Genomic DNA, 21,753 nt, shown 5'->3' on the forward strand with positions numbered 1-21,753 from the left:
CTTTTTTCCCATTCTCAGTGTTCAAATACACTGGGACACCATGCTCTTTTCTTGCATCCTAGGGCCTCTGACATGCTTTTCCTCTCCCTTAAATGTCTCACTCTTAGCCATATCCACCTTTTCACCTACTTAACATTCTTTCTAAACATTAAATGGTCAGATAGAAAAGTAAATGTTACTTCTTTATAGAAGTTTTCCCAATCTTTTGTGCTGCTGTTTCTACTGTTATTTGCTACCATGGAACGATATTCCATTTTTTCATTTACATTAGTTTATAATTTTAATTATTTTGTGAGTATTTAATTATGGTCTTCCTCCTTCTTTATAATGTACAAATTCCTTAAGAACAGAGATTATGTCTGATTTTGCTTTTATTTAATCTCCAGCCTCTGTTTGGTGCCTGGAATATTTATGGTATTCAATATATATTTGTTGAATAAGTGAAGAAAACTTCTTTGCATTGTTTTAATTTAATTCCAGTATAGTTAACATATTAGTTTTAGGTGTACAATGAAGTGATTCAACAATTCCATGCAGAAAACTTATTGTTGACTGCCATTAACATGACTCCACTGCAACAATTCTTAGTATCTCTCCAACCCACATTTCCAGTTCCTAGAAGATAAAATCTGACTATCCCTGCCGGGGTCATAACCAACCCTGGATCAAAAAACTATGGCCAGAACTTTAAGGTTAAGAGTACAAATGTAATCACTATGGTCTCATACATTTTTCCGAGAAAAGGGGAGATTACTTTGAGTCAGCAGCTCCCTGAAGAAGTATCTACTACAAATCCCTACCTCACTGGGTTGTTACAGGGAGTAAATTGGAGGTCATACTTAAAGCATGGTGTTCTGCAAAGTGTGAGTATTTGATTGACATTTCAAAGACTTGTTTTTGTTTTCAACTACCTTTTCAAATATTTTACACATATACATGAAGATTATTAGTCTGCCCTCAAATATTTCAACATAGATTTTTTTTTTCCACTGGCGTATTCTAGAGTTATAAAATCTTCAAACAGGAAAATGATTTACAGCATGTATCCGTAATACTTAATTATCTGGCATAGATCATAAATTGGTGACCATCTATTAACAATCATATATTGAAAACCAATTATCCAAAAAGTACTGACTTAATAATAAATGTGGATAAGTAAGCCACATCAAAGCAACTCATTGCAAGGGTGGTAAAAGATAAGCAATCAGGAAGAAATAAAAAGTCTTATGAGAGAACTGTGAACCAAGTACCACAGAGGTACAAAGTGGGAACAACACCATAAAATACAGGAAAGCAGATTCTTACAAGGGTATCTAAATGTATACATATGAAACATTCTCCTGCATAAATTGCTATTGGGTGCTTTATTCCTTCACAGGATAAAAGTGGAGAATGTTCTCCTTCTCACTCAAAAAACCTATGTAGGTCTATCAAATTCATAAATGCCAGGTGTCTCATAGTTATAGAAAATCTATATCCCCATGAACATCTCCCTCTTCCCTACAAAAACCCATTTTCCTATGATCTAATGGTAAAAAGGCAAGTTCAAGTTGTAAAAATTAGAAATAGAAAGCAGACACTAACAAGTGAGGACTATAAAGTCTTTTTCATGACCTTCAAGAATCCACTTTCTCTTGGGGCACCTGGGTGGCGCAGTCGGTTAAGCGTCCGACTTCAGCCAGGTCACGATCTCGCTGTCCGTGAGTTCGAGCCCCGCGTCGGGCTCTGGGCTGATGGCCCAGAGCCTGGAGCCTGTTTCCGATTCTGTGTCTCCCTCTCTCTCTGCCCCTCCCCCGTTCATGCTCTGTCTCTCTCTGTCCCAAAAATAAATAAACTTTGAAAAAAAAAAAAATCTTTAAAAAAAATAAAAAAAAAAAAGAATCCACTTTCTCTTAAATTTCTTGACTCCTAAGACTCCACAATGATATTGAATTTTTCTTCAAAGTGATCAATATTCCAATTTTCTCAGTCTAGAAGAATCAAGCTAACAAAACAGTTCAAATACCAACTTTAAAGCAATTATGAAATCATGGGGTAGAGGAAGAATGTGAATTCCAGTATGGTCTTGTTTAAATCAGTTGACTGGACATAAAATATTTTACACACTTATAGGATTTCTATGATTTGACTTTTTCATATATTCTCTTTTCTTTTACAACTTATGGATTAGCTCTAAACCTTAGAAAAACTACAGCTAATTCCACGGAGCAAGTATCCACAACTCCTGGGCATTAGGTTGTCCTTCTATCTTTTAGTAAGTTCAAACTCTCCCATATATTCTAAGCTACTTTATTTTACTTATTTATTTGTTTGTTTGTTTGCTTTTATTAAATTTTTTTAACGTTTATTTATTTTTGAGACAGAGAGAGACAGAGCATGAATGGGGGAGGGGCAGAGAGAGAGGGAGACACAGAATCAGAAGCAGGCTCCAGGCTCTGAGCAATCAGCCCAGAGCCCGACGCGGGGCTCGAACTCACGGACCGCGAGATTGTGACCTGAGCTGAAGTCGGACGCTTAACTGACTGAGCCACCCAGGCGCCCCTGTTTGTTTGTTTTTAATATTTATTGTCAAGTTGGCTAACATACAGTGTATACAGTGTGCTGCTCTTGGTTTGGGGGTTAGATTGCCATGATTCATCGCCTACATACAACACCCAGTGCTCACCCCCAACAAGTGCCCTCCTCAATGCCCATCACCCATTTTCCCCTCTCCCTCATCCCCCATCAACCCTCAGTTTGTTCTCTGTGTTTAAGTCTCTTATGGCTTGCTTCCCTCCTTCTCTGTTTGTAACTATTTTTTCCCCTTCTCTTCCCCCATGGTCTTCTGTTCAGTTTCTCAAGTTCCAGATATGAGGAAAAACATATGATATCTGTGTTTCTCTGACTAATTTCACTTAGCATAATACCCTCCAGTTCCATCCACATGGCTGCAAATGGCAGGATTTCATTCTTTCTCATTGGTAAGTAGTATTCCATTGTATATATAAACCATATCTTCTTTATCCATTCATTAGTTGATGGACATTTAGGCTCTTTCCATAATTTGGCTATTGTTGAAAGTGCTGCTATAAACATTGGGGTACAAGTGCCCCTATGCATCAGCACTCCTGTATCCCTTGGGTAAATTCCGAGTACTGCTGTTGCTGGTCATAGGGTAGTTCTATTTTTAGTTTTTTGAGGAACCTCCACACTGTTTTCCAGAGCGGCTGCACCAGTTTGCATTCCCACCAACAGTGCAAGAGGGTTCCCGTTTCTCCACATCCTCACCAGCATCTGTTGTTCCTGAGTTGTTCATTTTAGCCGCTCTCACCAGTGTGAGGTGGTATCTCAGTGTGGTTTTGATTTGTATTTTCTTGATGATGAGTGATGTTGAGCATCTCTTCATGTGTCTGTTAGCTATCTGGATGTCTTTTTTGGAAAAGTGTCTATTCATGCCTTCTGCCCATTTCTTCACAGGATTATTTGTTTTTTGGGTGTTGGGTTTGGTAAGTTCTTTATAGATTTTGGATACTAACCCTTTATCTGATATGCATTTTCCAATATCTTTTCCCATTACGTTGTTTGCCTTTTAGTTTTGTTAATGGTTTCCTTTGCAGTGCAGAAGATTTTTATCTTGATGTGGTCCTAATAGTTCATTTTTGCTTTTAATTTCCTTGCCTTTGGAGATGTGTTGAGCAAGAAATTGCTGCGGCTGAGGTCAAAAAGGTTGTTGTCTATTTTCTCTAGGGTTTTGATGGTTTCTTGTCTCACATTTATGTCTTTCATCCATTTTGAGTTTATTTTTGTGTGTGATGTAAGAAAGTGGTCTAGTTTCAATCTTCTGCATGTTGCTGTCCAGTTCTCCCAGCACCATTTGCTAAAGATACTGTCTTTTTTCCATTGGATACTCTTTCCTGCTTTGTCAAAGATTAGTTGGCCATACATTTGTGGGTCCAATTCTAGGTTCTCTATTCTATTCCATTTGTCCATGTGTCTGTTTTTGTGTCAATACCATACTGTCTTGATGATTATAGCTTTGCAGTAGAGGCTAAAGTCTGGCATTGTGATGCCTCCTGTTTTGTTTTTGTTTTTGTTTTTTTCAACAATTACTTTGGCTATTTGGAGTCTTTTGTGGTTCCATACAAATTTTAGGATTGTTTGTTCTAGCTTTGAGAAGAATGCCAGTGCAATTTTGATTGGGATTGCATTGAATGTGTAGATTGCTTTGGGTAGTATTGACATTTTAACAGTATTTCTTCTTCCAATTCATGAGCATGGAATGTTTTTCCATTTCTTTGTGTCATCTTCGATTTTCTTCGTAAGTTTTCTATAGCTTTCAGCATATAGATCTTTTACATCTTTGGTTAGGTTTACTCCTAGGTATTTTATGGTTCTTGGTGCAATTGTAAATGGGATCAATTTCTTTATTTTTCTTTCTGTTGCTTCATTATTGGTGTATAGAAATGCAACCGATTTCTGTACTTTGATTTTGTATCCTGCAACTTTGCTGAATTCATGTGTCAGTTCTAGCAGCTTTTTGGTGGAATCTTTCAGGTTTTCTATGTAGAGTATCATGTCATCTATGAAAAGTAAAAGTTTGACTTCTTTGCCAATTTGGATGCCTTTTGTTTCATGTTGTTGTCTGACTGCTGAGGCTAGGACTTCCAACACTATGGTAAACAACAGTGGTGACAGTGGACATCCCTGTCATGTTCCTGATATCTGTTATTTTAAATCATTTGAGAATCAGTTGTAAACGTTAGGTGGTTACATCTGAGAAGCTTATACTATTTGTACCCATCCTCAAGACAAATTCTATTCATTTTTATTTATCAGCACTTCTCCATATTTCTCCTCATTTTGTACTTTTTGGTTAAACACTGGTTAGTGAGATCTGCCTCCAAGCAATCAATTCCTTTTAGGATAAATTTGTTTTCCTTTGTTTTGTTAATCCATCACCCAAAAGTAGGAAAGATGCAGTATATTTTTAAAATTTTGTTTACAATAAAAATGTACTAACTTTAAATAGTACAAAAAGAAAAACTCTCATCTTGTACAATATGTTATTAATGCAGATATGAAGAGCCCATAGTAAAAATCAAACCCCAGTAAACAAACATTCTCTCCTCACATGATCAACTGCACACACTGTAGCTCAGCTCTCTGACTGAATGCACACATGTTCAGAGCAAATACTCATAAATTTCCATTCTCATCTATTGCTCCATTGATCTGGCCTTCTAAATATGCTTGTCTTAAAGACAAAGCAACCCAACAATATTCAGAATCAGCAAGAAATAAATGAACCACAGTTATATATCACTAGGAGAAGAAAAGATCTGATACAATTAAAATAATGAAGTAAACTAACATGTGTACAGAGAAAGACCCAGAATAGCACATAAGACCAACTCTTAACACCAAATGCACAAGTGACACCAGTAATGGGAGTAAAGGAGATGTTCTGACAACTACATCTGTTACCAAAATAGATACCATGACAAATAAAAATAGCAAGAACAAGCCCTATAATGGAATTAAGACAGAGCATAGTAAACTAATGACTGAGGATAAAGACAAACGTGGTGACAATGGCAGGTAGTGTGACAAATGAAATGCTTGGATAAGCAAAATTCGGGAAACCAGACAGCTGAAAGACCCAAGACCAAGACTGAGACAAATCTGTCAGCAATACAGATAGCATCACACTCTGCCAGAAGACAGTGCTAAATTATAAATGTTAATGATGGATGGATTCAGCAAAGCCACAAGCAGAACAAAAGAAATGAAATGGAAAAACACCCTTGCTGCAGTGCTTGATATAGGTCCTCATTTAAGGAAGATGTGATAGTCATTTTCTCTTATGAAGGGGCCATCTTTGATTTCACGTAAAATGGCAGCATGCTATTATGACCTTTAGTTATTAGGAAATATTCACAGAATCTTGAACTCAGCAGTACAATAGTCTTCACAAATTAAGAGGAGAGAAGAAGGAAAAGAGAAACAAAGAAAGAGAACAGAGGGGAAAAGGAGGAAAGAGGCTAAAAAAAGAAGAGAAATAAAAGGCAAAAGGAAAGGGGGAAATGGTGGGAGACTTTTAAAAATCAATTATTGAAGTACTTACTGAACATCTACTGTGTGGCAGATACTACACAAAGCACTTGAGAAAATGTGGAGGAAAGAAGGCCATCCTGGTTTCTGGCCTCATGGAGCTTATAATTTGGTAGCAGTAAAAGACATTAATCAACCCACAAAGAAATGTACAGGTGAAATGCTGATAAGTGTCATGAAGGGGTGCATGATACTCTGAGTTCACATAACAGAGATTATAGGAAGGCCATTGTCAGTTCCAAGGAAATGATAATGAAGCTGGGATGTAAAAGAGCAGAGGTTTGACTGCATAGGTGGAGAGTCCTCCAGGCAGTGGAACTGCACACACAAAGGCCCTGTGGTAAGAAGAGTGAGAGAGGAGGACTAAAAAGAAGGAGGAGGCAAAGCTAAAACAGACAGCGCTTGAGGGAGTCTGGCATGCTTAATGAGGCTGGGGGATCCAGCTTTCATTCAAGCTTTTTCAACTTCATCGTAAGAGCATCGTAACAGCCACTGAAAGTTTTAAGCATAAACGGAGCATAATCTCTGTTTACTGAGCAGCTCCCACACCACCTGAAAGAATTATTAATCTGAACCACCTACTTATCTTTCCTAGTTGCCTCAGGACACAAAGATACATGGAGAAACGCATGTATATAAGATTATTCTACTTTAGGCATGCCCCAAAGAGGATATTTGCAAAATCACAGGTAGGACTGGTAAGATTAGAGATATTATTTATAAAAATAGTGTTGCCATTTGACTGAAAAATACACAAATACATAAAGAATAGAGAATAACTACATCACCAGAGTCTACAGAGGGAAACCAAAACCCACAAGTATCATCCTTATGTCAATGAAAACCAGCATGGAGACGGGTTACCTCAAAGAGCCAGGGCAATTAAATGCCATGAACATTTAAGTGTATATTTATTCATCAAGACTTCTCTGAACATATAAATATATGAGGTCACCATAATGGATGCTGGAACAAAATTGAGCCATGCTGCTAGGCACACTGTATAACATTTAGAGAGGAAGACAAATTCTAACTGGTTTTGAGAAGGCAATTATGGAGAGAAAAAAACAGAGTACAAAGTAGATGTGAAAGAAATGGACCACCATGGGGGCTGGAGCAAGAAGAAGAAAACTAATTTCCTCCCAAATTAAAATGAAAACCTACTTACTGCTTTTATCAACTAAAACATAAAGAATAGTCAATAAAGGTATCTTTTCCTTTTAAAGGCAAATAAACAAAATTGGCACCTTGTACATGGGAAGCTCTTAATGTATTTATGAATACATAAATGGGAAGAGGAAATTGCTGATGGTTGAAACTTGTGATCAGTGAGGGATAATTTGTTTGACCTTCTGGACTCTCTTTTATGTAAAGACCTCAGTGAAGGTTAACAGAATGGACCTCGTGCAGAGGCAATAACCACCTGACTGTATGTTGTGATACAAGGATTGTCAAAAACACACTTGCATGAAATTCCCATGTTAAGTCACTTTATAGGTTAAAATATTAAATGTCCTCTATTAAAATGCAAATATTTTAAATATTATAGCAATTGTCTTGTTGCCCAGAGTGTGGCCAATGAACCAGCAGCATCACCTAAGACAACGTAGAAATGTGGAATCTCAGGTTTCACCCGGACTTGCTGAATCAGAGCCCGCATTTTAAGACGATCTCTGGGTGAATTACATGCACATGAAACCATACAGCACACTTGTGCGTGTGTATGCACACGCACCTACACCTTCCACTGGAAGGTAATTCAGTAAATGGTTGCTTATCTTTTATACCTAGAATATCTTCACACTATCCTAAGAAGATCACAGAATTCCTGAATAACTTAAAAAAAAACCATATCAACAACAAGAAGACAGTACTTGCGAATTAAGAGTAACACTGGGACGCCTGAGTGGCTCAGTCAGTTGGGCGACCGGCTTCGGCTCAGGTCATGACCTCATGGTTTGTGAGTTTTAGCCCCGAGTTGGGCTCTGTGCTGACAGCTCAGAGCCTGGAGCCTGCTTCAGATTCTGTGTCTCCCTCGCTCTCTGCCCCTCCCCCACTCATGCTCTGTCTCTCTCTGTCTCTCTCTCAAAAATAAACATTAAAAAATTATAAATAAATAAATAAATAAATAAATAATAAAATAAAAATAAAAAAAGAGTAACAGGAAGTTATGAGTCTTGGGACACAGCCAAAATGGTGAGCCTGAGGTTGACAACAGTCAGAGTATTTATGGAACCAGAATCTGACAGTGAGCATGAGCTCCTGCACACTGAGGTGGGATGAAATAGGAAAAGAGGGAAGGAGAATGAATGACAGGCCATGGGAAAATACTACTTTATGATTTTCTTTATAGGTATCCCTGGTTTATGCAATTCACCAACATATTTGCTTCGTGGTGTCATTTTACAACAAATTAACAATTCCCTAACTTGCCCATACCTTTCAGAGAGAGAAGGCAAGGCATTCGTAACCTTGTCTTAGGGGTTCTCTAGCTTCTAGGCCTCTCTAGGCTTCTAACTCACTTCAGTGCTCTAAAACAAGGCACTTAGCTTTCTGAGCCTCGGTCTCTCACCTGCAGACAGGATGTTTGCACTGCAAGCGCTCTACGATGATTTCCAGCTACATATACCATGATTCTAAGTGGCATCTTACCGGAGTGCCTGGGTGGCTCAGTCAGTTGAGCATCCGACTTTGGCGCAGGTCATGTTCTCACAGTTCGTGAGTTCAAGCCCTGCATTTGGCTCTCAGCGCAGAACCCACTTCGAATCCTCTGTTTCTTCTCTCTCTGCCCCTTCCCTGCTCTTGCATGCACACACACACACACACACACACACACACACACACTCTCTCTCTCTCTCTCTCTCTCTCTCTCTCTCTCTCTCAGATAAACATTCTTTAAAAGAGAAAGAAGGGGCATCTTCCCAACATATGCCAAATCATGTTAGAATCACACATTTCTAACCAAACGTACCCATCTGCTCCTCTGTAATCTCCCCTTCAAAGGGCTACCCACATTACTAACAGATTCCCTCAGTCAGTACCTGGTGAAAGAATGCCCAAAGGAGCTAGAATTAAAGTAGCAGAGCTATTAAGTATGTATGTATATATTAACATACTCAATATATGTTCATGTGTGTTCAGATGCATATTATATATAAGCTGTAAATAATACTTTTCTTGTTACCTCTTATAGTTTACTAACTTTTCACTTAAAGTTAACTTAGTTGCAGCGATCACTGAAATTAATGGAAAGTATCCATGTCTCTACATATGGAAAACATATTAGCCTAAGGGAAATCTGTCACCCAGAAATTGCAGATTTGTAGAAGACATGACTCCTGAATGGAATGGAGAATTATCCGAAGCATAGATTTGTATAATGCATAAGCATCCTCCGAGAAGTCTCCAGAATCCTAGGATGGTGATCCTGTAAAAAACCCTATCTCCTTTAACAAGGCATGGTGGACACTTGGAATTGTTGAATTTGCAGTTAATTATGGAAAGCTTTGGGGTGGGGGGAGGAGGAAATGTAATTGTTTTTTTCAAATGCTCTCATGAAGAACTTTTTTTTTTTATTAACTTTCTGTTTTGATGAGAGTAGGGTTAGCAACAATTGTCTAAATGGTTTTCAAGTATAATGCAGAGCTCACATTATACTTGGACTGGTTGAACTGGGACCCATTTTTAGCTAATCATATCCCTGGTTATACTTGCAGTGGATAGAGAGATTAATCAGACCCAGAAAAAAAACAAAGCCTCTGCCCGTTTTGCAAATACCCATCCATGCTGGAAAGAATAATGGAAACAAAGGCGTTTCCACAGAGTACCCCACAAGAACTCTCCCTTGAAAGATGGTCACACTTTCTCTCCAGTGAATATTGAATATTCCTACTCCAGGATCTAAAGTTCTCAACTGTGGTTTCTGAAAAATCCCTCTTGTCATTTGAAAGTCAAGAGAAAACCTGCTTGAGTAAGTATTCCACTGTATTCTTTCCACATTTCCACTCTTTCATCAATGTATCTATTAAAATGACAACTGATGGTTTTCTTTTTATTCGCTTATCATTGGCGGAAGCATCAAGCTCCTGGGCCACATATTTGCAGCTGTGAAACAGCCATGCTATTTCACAGGCTATGCTTTTTCTTTGCTGCTCAGCTCAGTTCTACAATAGCAAACATCTGAGTAGCAGCAGGACCTGCCAGTCTGAGCACAAGTCTGGGAGTCAGTAACTTTGAGTTCAAATCCCGACTCTGACACATGTTTGTTCTGAAGATGTGAGCTGTGCTATGAAAGCACTCTCCATGCCTAGAGACTACTGTGCTTATATGCTACCACAAAGAAATCTTTCTGACAGCTGGGCTTATGGAATTTTCAATAGTCTTCTAATAAAGGTTTGGTCTGCCACAAAAAAAGTGTAGTAAAAGGCAGAGAGCAAATAGCCCAGCTTGCCCTTCAGTCAGAATGACTTTGACTGCTCAGAGTCCAGTAGGTGGCAAAAAGAAGATTTCAAGGTCAATTTCCTCACCTTTCAAACCTGTGATTTCATATTAGAGGATCAGGCTGTCAGCCTTCCTGTGTCGAGAATTCTCTCTGGGAAGGTTAATGTCACTTCTAAGCTTAATAATGACCCCAAAGTTAGGAATGCACTGTAAACATCCTGAATGTGATGAATAAGTCAAAATAAACAAGGATAATAAAAGCAAACTGTGCCTGAAATTATTTAAAGCTAATACTGGCTGCAAAATAAGATGAAAACACAAGCTAAGGTTGTATCCATTGACGATCAAATTTTTATATGAAAAGGAAAGCATTTAATCAAATATGCAGATGTAGCTTCTTCTTGCTATGAAACTGAAAATTTCCAGTCTAATGTTTAGCAACACATAACCCAACACAAATCTTCTGAAAATTAAGTACCCAATGAAATGTACAAAATATAAAGTCTCACCATTTTCATCTGTAGATTGTGTACAGCATCTTTGCTCTTAGTCATGTCACACGACCATAATGGGTTTAAATATGTTTTTTTTTATGTTTAAGAGCATAAGTGAAATGTACATCACTATAGAATCATTAGATTCAGCCTCTGGTCTTAAAATCCTGTCAAAAGGTATTTGTTCAGTTATTCTAAGCCATCATGATTTTTGTTTTTCTCTCATGCAATGGTCCTCAACCTGGCTGCACATTAAAATCATCTAGGGAGCTTTCAAAAATTTCCAATTCCCGACCCCATCCTAGACCAATTAAACTAGAAGATCTAGGGGTGGAACTGAGAAATTACTATTCTCAAAGGGTGCTTCCAAAGTGTAGTTAGGGCAAAGAATCACTAATGGAGTGCAAATCTACTTATATAATAATAAACTGGAAAGCCAAGAACTAACAAATGAAAACTAGGCAAGCTTCAGGATGTGATGCAAACATCTTCCTCACCTTTATATTTCTTCTTAAATGCCATTTTCCACTAAGCTTCTAATTATTATCTCACCTAATAGAGCTTGGAAGACCAAAAGATTAGTGAAGAGAGAAAATCGGTACCCATACCCAAATTTCCACAATTTGGATTAATTAGAAAAGTCTATCTAAATTAATAGAAATTCAACATGTTAAGATACTTCTGAAAGAAATTTAATTTTCTGCCTCAAAATACCATCTTTATCCAAACAAAGGCTTTCAGGTTCAACTAGTGCATCTTTCATTCATTGAGTGAGGTTCAAAGAAGTCCGTTAGGGATTTTTTTCAATGAACAGGTTTTTAAAATATGTGTTGAACCACTATGTTGTGCATATGAAATGAGCATAACATGTGTGTCAACTATAATTTAATTTAAAAAATAATTTGAAGAAACTAAATTAAATTATATAAGAGAACATGGGGGAAAATAAATAAGTAAATGAAATGTGTCATTAGCAAGTAAGTTGTATCAGTACATCATCTGCATAGAAGATGTTAATATATTTGTATAACAATTAGATGACTCTAACTTTATAACAATAAACAAATAGAATATTTGTAGGAGGCTCTATTTTCCTAATTTTTTCTGACTATAATTGGGAGGTTCTAGTACTTTCTTCTACCGGTAGATTCAGTTGCAGACACCCACATCTGACCTCTCATTTGACCTCTTGCTCTCTCTCTCTCTCTCTCTCTCTCTCATACACACACACACACACACACACACACACACACACACACACACTCTGAAAATGTAGATGTGTAATAAGGTCAACTGCCTAACTAGCAGAGCCTTGAATTAGTCTTGTTTCTAACACACCTGGTTTCCACCATGCTGGGGATGAGAATGGCATCTTAATCATTGCTGAGACTATATTGCTTTATCATCATGTGATTCAGAGCTAAACCAAGGAACTTGCCAGTCAGGGACAATAAAATATTATAAGAAGTATTGCTATTACTGGAAATGTGATGAGAAAACTGATTAATCAGAACTCTTCTGAAGAAGAGTACTATATTACATTGTTAGGAATGAGCCACCTTCTGAGGAAGGAAGAGTAAGATCATCAGGGAATCTAACTGCCTGCCAAAGAGTAAGGACCTGGATAATTGCTGGACTGTCCGGGTGAACAAGTTCAGGACTATGGTTGACTTGCTCAGAACCATGTTAGGGAGGCTGGACATTGCCACTGTTAGTTGTCAGTCTCTACGTTCCCTGCGTGCCCCTTGCTTTTCCTTTAAATCAGTGGTCATCTAAGTGAGATTTCTAGACATGAAATGTCTTCTGAAATCTTGTTAGACATACATATTCTCAGGACTTTCCCCAGATCTACTCAACCAAAAACTATAGGATGAAACCCAGTAATCTGTGTTTTAACAAGTTCTTCGGGTCACGCTGAGGTATTCTCCAACTTCAGAACCATTGCTCTAAGGGCTGAATAAAAAATGAAGAGTGAAAAAGTTAATAATGGGTGTTAACTTATTAGTCTCCCTGAGATACCATGCTACAGATAGTACTCCATCCCTGACTAATATTGTGTGTATAATGTCCCTGTCTAGATTTCCAGTTCCCCATTAGGAACGGAACTATTTCCTCACCTCTAACCCATTATGGCTGGGATCCTGTCACTATTTAGCTACCATCACTCCTCCATTATTAATGATGTAGATCCTATACCTCTATCATGCAACCATTCCCTGAACATAGTCAGGAATGTACTGACTGCTTCAAATAACTACCAATGCTTCTTATACTCCTTTCCATATCATGACTACTGATTTTCTCCTACAATGCAGGTTCTCCTGGTGTGTCTCCCTTTCATAGCACTGAGTCCCTTAATCATGAATGACTAAATAAAATCCTAGAGCTTTATACAGCAAAGGACCTGCTACGGTCTGTGGCTGAATGGGTTAGGTATCTTCACTATCAAATCACCTTCCTTAACCCTTCTACACACTATCCAACAACCAGGGGTGCATTAAAATATTTAAAAACCCAATCTACGAGGAAAAAGAAGTCATGATCTGTAACATTTGCCAATTTCTAAGATGTAAAGACTTCCACCTGGCTACCAACATGATAGCACCAAATGCAGAGTTGCCACAAGATGCGTATAATCAGCTCTGGAGAACCTGTGTAAGCAATCTACAGCCCACGACTGTCAGAGACTCATAGTAATCCAAATAACCCCTCTGTCCAAGTCCACCAAATTGATAAATGCAGAACTGTTAAAATGAAACTATAACACCAGCAAGTATGAGAATATAAACCTACAAAACCTCTGGTTAACATAATGTCTACAATTCACTTTTTGACAAACATTTATTGTGTATCTACTAGGCAATACGAATAGAGCTGTGGCAAAAGTGTACTTCTTTACAAAGAGTAGATAATAAGTACAATAGCTGATTAAAATAAGTATATTAGATGGCAATAAGGGATACAAAGAAAAGTTAAAGGAGATAGGGAATATTCAGGGCTTCAATTTTAAACAGTATAGTCCGAGAAAGTCTCACTGAGAGGCAGGCATTTATGCACAGGCCCGGAGGAAATGAAGAAAGCATTTTACATGGAAAAGCAACAGCAAGTGCCAAGGTCCTCAGACAGGAAAGCACTTAGCCTCCTTCTTAGGCACAACGAGGAGGCAGTAGGTCCTGAATGGAACGAATAAGGAAATAAATGAGAGAATGAGGACAGATAGTACGAGGGTTTGTAGGACTTTCACAGTGATATGGGAGCCCTTGGAGGGTTTTAAGCAGAAGAGTGACATGATCTGATACACATTTTAGCAGGATCATTACAGAGAAGATTCTTCCTGTGCAAACTGAAAGAAGTGTGCAAACAGGACAACCGTGTAAGAAGATACTACAGTGACCCACGGGAGAGATGGTAGTAGAATGAGCCAGAGTGGCGGTGACGGAGATCAAGAGAAATGGTCAGATTCTGAATGTGTTGTGAATATAGAGGCAACAGATTTGCTCATGGATTGGTTGTGGGGTATAAAAGAAAGGAACTCCGAGGTCTTTGATTTGAGCAACTGGAGGATCTGGGTGGCATTAGATGAAGTAAGGAACCTGGCAGGAGCACACTGAGAAATCCAGTTTTGGATATGTCACGTTTGAAATGACTGTTAGATATCTGACAGAAGATGTAACATAAGTAGTACCTGTAAGAACTTGGAGTTCATGGGACAGTTCAGGGCTAGAGCTGTACATTTGTGACTAGTCAGTGTATAGATGGTATTTAAAGCCATGAGACTGGATGATCCCAATAGTCAGTTCAGACATAGAATGGAAGCAGTCCAAGAACTGAGCCTTGGGAAAAGCCAGTAAAGGTGATAAAGAGAGGAACCAGACAAGTAGGATCAGTTGGTTCATTGTTTTCTGTAACTAACTTGAGATAGAATCAGCTGAGTTGACAAACACAAAGCACTTACTAAATGCTAGGCACCATTTCATGTAAAGTGTCAAAGTCTTACAATATTAATTTGCATTAATAATGAAGATAAGATCGATAACAAAACCCTGCCCTTGCTAGGGAAGGGTGATTTCACTTAAAACGCCCTACTTTCCAAATAAAGAGTATCCAAGTTCAGGTTGATTCATGGTTCTCATTCAAACTGGAAAAAAGAACAACAACAAAATAAGCCCAACATTATTTTCAACTTTCATTCCACTTACCTCAACTACCAACTCCTCCATGCAATATGTCTTGATTGTAATCCCTCAAAATTCATCTCACATTTGACCTACTACTCCATAAATTCTCCTGTGTTTCTCCCAACTGTATGTTAATTCTCTCTCTTCTTAACCTTCCACGAAACTAGGAATGGCTTACTCTTACAGCACCCACTTAACTTCAACTTATAACAGTCATTTACATTTTTTCCAATTTCTTGTCCACCCTTCCTTCCTTCCTTCTTTCATATATACTCATCATTCATTCCATCAACAAATAAGAATGTGCTGCACACTGTGCTCAAGGCCTGTGATCTTTACATTTCTTTATATCTCTAACCTTCTGGCAGGGAACTTTGAAGATTTTAGGAGACCAAGTGAATATCAGGCAATTTAAAGAATAATTTTCTCAAATTGTCCTGTCTTTTATCTGAAGTTAAATATCTGTGCCAATCCATAGGCATAACCCGAATAATAGCACAATGAGAGAAAGTTTGGTAGAGGGGAAAGAATACTGGGACCACTACCCAGTAGCTCCCGATTTCAAATCTTGTTTGTTAAGGGGAAAGACAAAGCATTGCTGTGAGTCTCAAAGCAACCTGCACAAATGCAATCCCAATGATATAATCAGAATTCGTTCTTTATATAAATTTTATTCCCTTGCTTCTGTCATCAAGAATCAGCGTGAATATGTTCCTTCAGGTTGTGTTTTCCGAAGTGGGAATTCATTCCCAAGTGGCTGATTTACTCCCAACACTAGCTCATTAGTAGCTGTATCCTGCCTTTTGGTTCTTTTTTTTCCCCCACTAAAGTTTAATTATTGTACAACAAAGAAGCAACATCTACTGTTGTATATATGAACAAAAGACTACATTCTGAACCAAATACTCTCTAACTTTTTTCATGATCCTCACTTTCTTTTATTCTAAGAAGAATTAATATTAAAAAGGTCTTGGGGAAATCCTTCTTCAGTCCTAAATTCAAAGGATCAGAACTCAAAATTTTATTTGTGGGCACAGCTATATTTATGCAAAAATATCCTGTCATGTGGGAAATAAAATGATATAAGTGAACACGGCATGTTGTCTTTCACTGGATGTTACAAATGCTATATTATATAATGATAGGAGGTTTTTAAATTTATTTAAAGTATTAGTTTTTATCTGCACAAGATAAGCTCGTCGTGTTTGTACTTGGAATCCATGAATACCTAGAAAGCAATAAATATGCAATTAAATTTGTAAACAAAAAAAATGCTTTTAATTATCTGTTGACAGAAAAAGACAAAACAAAATTACATTATGCCGGGGAAATATGTGATAAATATATTTGCCCAAAGGAGTAAAAGAACAAAAGTTTGTCAAAGATATGTTCATCCAACAAATGCTGTATGAAGGCCTTAAGTATATGTCTTTATGTGTAAAGTACGGATACTGGAAGCAAAAGGCTTGAAAATACTGTTACCTTGCACATTGGGAATTTTACAAAAATTTACTTGGTTACTTATGCCAGAACAATAAAAAATAAAATTATTTTATTATTAAACAGGAAGTTCTTATCTTTTATGTTCTTTATATAATTCATTACATGTCTAATCAAAGTAGATTTTAAGTGGAGTAAGTCACTTACGAGCACTGTGTTTAGAGGCTCGTTCATAAGGTGGAACAAAAATAGAAAGTTCCACACCCTGAAACTTTCACAGATTTCTGAGAATTAGAAATCATAACATATACATATGTTCCCATGACCAAACTGAAATCCATTGTAAACTTAAAAGCATATGAAATATATGACTTTGCTTTTTTTAAATTTTTATGAAATATGCGTGCAGAACAGTGTATAGGACACAGTCATGATACAGTTTATAAATATTAGTGTAATTACTAACTCCTATGTAACCATCGCAGGTCAAGAACAGGGCATTGCCAATCTTCCAACAGGTACAGAACTTCTGGGTCATAAAAAAAGGAAAGAAGGAAGGAAAAGAGGGAGGAAGGAAGGGTAGAAGGATGAGAAGGAAGGGAGGAAGGAAAAAAGGAAGGCAAAAAGAAAGGAAGAGAGAAAGAATAGAAATAATGTAAATAGTTAATTTAGTCCACTAAAATCAACTATGTTTTGGTACTAAAGTATAAAAGGAAAATGTAAAATTAATCAATTTAAAGTAAAAATATAACTATCTGAGAAAAATATTAATACACAAATGAAATTTATGTTATAGATTCAAAACCATAAATAATTCAGGAATAATAACATACATTTATTTCTTAAATCAGTATTATAATTCTGTTATCAGATCATCTAATGGAAGAATGTACCTAGAACTCCACATAATGGAAGATGAATACAAGTTTCATATTTACAAGGTTTATTCAATACACTGAAGCATGAGGAAAAATCTCAGACAACTCAAAAATTGCACTGTCACATTACAAAAAGTGCAGTGTCAATGGGTTATTAAAGGATTCGTCATCAGACATGACTTATCCTAGGTCTGGCATATAATCCAGTCTGAATTTCTAAATGCTTTTTTTTGTGTAAACATATGCAGTTATAATAGATAAAATGGAAAACATCCAACATCCTGTACTGGTCTGAGAATATGGAGACAGCATTCAGTTTTAAGCAGTTTTGCTTTGAGCTTGCTATATGACCTTTGGTTAATCACTTAACCTCAGCAGACTCAGTTTCTTCCCCTTAAAATGAAGACGTGTTTATTTACTAATCCACTCATTCATTCGGCAAGTATTTATTGAAAACCTACTGTGTGCCTAGCACTATTTTAGACACTGAGAATGCAATAGTACACGTGTATCTTAACTTCCTGTGTATATGCGGATGGGATGGAATAAACCCATAAGCCAGCAAGCAAATAAGGAGGAAAATGCGAGAGGTGCTATGAAGAAAATCCACCTAGAAATCTAATTTCTGAGAAACTGGAATTTTTCTCTTTAAGTTTCCATAGCTTTACACTAGGAAGGGAGGGTTCAGTTTTGTTTCTAACTATATTCATAGCCATCTAAGTTAATGCTCACCTATTCCCAGAGAACCATTGATATCTCACAGAAGACATTTCATTGGCTCACAGAAGATCTACATAATTGCCAGGGAATTGCCCAAGGGAAAATCTCCTCCTAAACAGGAAAGAGCAAGAAGTGGTGAGCTAACCTTTTGTTTGCTTGTTTTGAAGACAATATATTGCCTGAGTTTTCCAGCGTGAAGAGCTCACTCTACTAGAGCATGAACAGAAAAAGTAAATAACCAAACCCAGGAGGGGATACTCCTAAAAGCTATTGCATTCTTTCCTCACAAAGAGTGACTTTAGAAAATTAAAGTTTCTCTTCCCTTTTGTGCCCGCCTTCAAACTTCTATCAGGACACCTACCATTCGCTCTCAACATATAATTTCCACAAATTAGGAATAGAGGGTGTACATGTGTTGTGGAAACCGGCCAGTTTTCAGATAAATCAATCTACTTCCATACCTTAATAGGCCTTGTCCACATGCAAAGAACTATTTAGGGGAATTCAAAACATTAAATGTAGGAAATCACGTGAATAAAATAATGACACTTGATTTTGAAAAAATAAGCAAACAAATAAACAGACCTCCGCACCATGATCACAGTAAAATCACGCCTTGGGCAAAGAAGGCTCCTACCAGAAAATACTAGCTCCCTACAAATGGGCCACAAAATTAGATATTCCCATTGGCGCCCCATCATTGAATATCTGATTCACAAAGATGGATTTATACAAGAGAAAAAGAAAGCAGTAGAAGTGTGAAAAAATATAGAGAAGTATGAGAAAGTAAGCGACAGAGAGAGAGCTCTAACTTGAGAACTATTAATATAACAATAGCTGTTCCCTCATCTTCAAATGTAAGAAGATGACTAGGCTATTTCCAGCCAGTCTGTCCTCCCAAGTTCCACATCCAAGTTTCTAACCATCTTTTGAATAATTCTGCATCAGAAACAAAGTTTCTCTAAAATCCTTCAAAATATATTCATTTTTAGGAATCACCTTTGCATGATTATTCAAGTTGCAAAGGCTACTTTCACTTTTAAAAAGTCTTCTTTATTAACTGGGAACAGGTTTTTCCCTTCCTTTCCTGTTATTCTCTACCACAATCCCTACTATCCAAAGAGTAAACCCTATTGGAGATACATACAGCCTTTCATCAGAAACTTCAGACCTTTTTCTCAAAATTCAAGTCAAACCAGAGTCCCATTCAGAGAAGAGGGACTCAGCCAGGCCAGGACTTGTTAACCAGACACAGTTTTGTTTTGTTTCGTTTTTTAATCTGGAAAGTAACCACGGCTGCACCACTCTGCATTCCTACCAACAGTGCACGGGGGTTCCTGTGTAGCCACTGTGGAAGACAATGCAGAGGTCCCTCAAAAAATTAAAAACGGAACTACCATATGATCCAGTAACAGCACTACTGGGTGTCTACCCAAAGAATATGAAAACACTAACTCAAAGGGATACATGCACCCCTGTGTTTATTCCAGCATTATTTACAATAGCCAGAATATGGAAGCAACCCAAGTGTCCATCAATAGATGAATGCATACAAGAAGCTGTGTGTGTGTGTGTGTGTGTGTGTGTGTATACACATACATATATACACACAATGAAATATTATTCAGCCCTTAAAAAGGATGAAATCTTGCCATTTTGAACAACACAAACAGAGCTAGAGAGTATAGTGCTAAGTGAAGTATATACCAGAGAAAAACAAAGACTATATGATTTCACTTTGGAATTTAAGAGACCAAACAAATGAACAAAGAAAAAAAAAAAGAGAGAGAAACAAACCAAAAAACAGACCCTTAACTTAAAGCACAAGCAGACGGTTACCAAAGGGGAGACAGGTTGGGGGGGGATGGATGAAATAGGTGAAGGGGATTAAGAGTTCACTTACAATGATGGGCACTGAGTAATATATGGAATTGTTTAAACACTATATTGTACACGTGAAACCAACGCTAACTACACTGGAATTAACATAAAATTAAATTAAAAAATAAAAAAATCTAGAAGATAACACTCAGCAAACAGGGAAGAAGTATAAATTTCAAATTCTAATACAGTAACATATATCACATGACTTCCAGAGAGTCTACTCACCTTTTTTCATTCCATTTTTCTCCTCTACAAAAGGTAATAATCCCTGTTTAAATAAATAAATAAACAAACAAACAAACAAACATTAAAACAGTGATTTAATCCAGGAAAAGGCACAAGCACCACTTAAACTGGTCGTAATGATTACAACTATGAATACACCAAGGGGGAACCATGAGATGCCTACAGACCATGTACCAACTAGTCTCATCATATAGGTCAACAAGAGCTTTATCAAACAGAAGGGCTAAATATGTGTTCCCAAGGTTTGCTCCCTTGGAGCCCAAGTGCCAAAGAGATTATCTCTTACAAAAAAGAAAATTCTGTAGTCAAGTGAATTTTGGAAACACTGTACCATAGATGCATATCAGAATGATTCATAATGCATGTTAGTATATTAAAGCCCCAGAAAACTTAGAGTAAAAAGATCTCCAACATTTTTTGACATAACTTTCCTGAACTTCTTTGACCACATAACCCATTTTTGTCAGAAACTATCTAATAAAAGCAGTTTCTGACCCAATTTAAGTTAGTATTAATAGTATTTATATTATTTCTCCAAGTCTGTGAAGTGTTATCTTTCATTTCTTTCTCACCTCATGGAATCCACAGTTGATTCCGTTTAAAGGAAGTAGAGTTTGGGTTTTTGGGTTGTTTTTGTTTTTTCACATTACTAAACAAAGCTTCACTTTGGCATTTTTGCCACTCCCTAGTTAAATCTTTTGAGAAGTGCTTTCATTTACTTTATTGCCTTTTCAATCTCTCACATTTGCACCCAGACGTCCTATTTGAAACACCTTCTTGAGGACTTTCGAAGCATTGTGTTTTATAACACCAGGGTATTTAGAAGAAATACTTCCTTCTTCCTATGAGTTTATTCTGTTCTGCTAACAACATCTGACAGAACTTCACCTTTGCATTTGATGAAGCCTCTTTCAAGGTGTGTTGACATGTTAGTTGATGGTCTAGCAACTCTATTAAAGATTTGTAGCTGTTAAAGTGCTGCTTTTCTAAAAACGTATATACCTCTTGAAAAATCAATCCAGAGCATTCTACAGTTCAACCCTCACACCTAAACAGTAATATCAATTTCACTGTCAAAAATGAAATAACCGGGGGGCAACTGGGTGGCTCAGTCGGTTGAGCATCCAACTCTTCGTTTCAGCTCAGGTCATGATCCCAGAGTTGGAAAACTGAACCTTGTATCAGGCTCCATGCTGACAGCGTGGAGCCTGCTTGGGATTCTCTCTCTGTCTCTACCCTGCTCATTCACTTTCTCTCTTTCTCCCTCTCCCTCTCCCTCTCTCCCTTCCTCTCTAAAAATAAGCAAACATTTTAAAAAATGAAATAACTGCAAACTTGATTGACAAGAATATACCACTCCCCAACTAGACTGGGATACCA

General features: G+C 37.3%; 1 long non-coding RNA gene across 1 annotated transcript in view; it reads right to left on the reverse strand.

Moving 5' to 3' along the window:
* The window catches only part of LOC125150608 (uncharacterized), an 83,435-nt gene extending 63,045 nt beyond the window's left edge, over positions 1–20,390 (reverse strand). Inside the window, exons 1-2 of the long non-coding RNA XR_007146403.1 lie at positions 20,353–20,390; positions 18,256–18,354 (exon numbers count right to left, since the gene is read on the reverse strand). This is a non-coding gene — a long non-coding RNA (uncharacterized LOC125150608). The remainder of the gene's footprint in view (positions 1–18,255; positions 18,355–20,352) is intronic.
* Positions 20,391–21,753: the final 1,363 nt, after the last annotated feature.

Source organism: Prionailurus viverrinus, chromosome D4 (assembly GCF_022837055.1).
Source record: "Prionailurus viverrinus isolate Anna chromosome D4, UM_Priviv_1.0, whole genome shotgun sequence".
Classification (NCBI taxonomy): domain Eukaryota; kingdom Metazoa; phylum Chordata; class Mammalia; order Carnivora; family Felidae; genus Prionailurus; species Prionailurus viverrinus.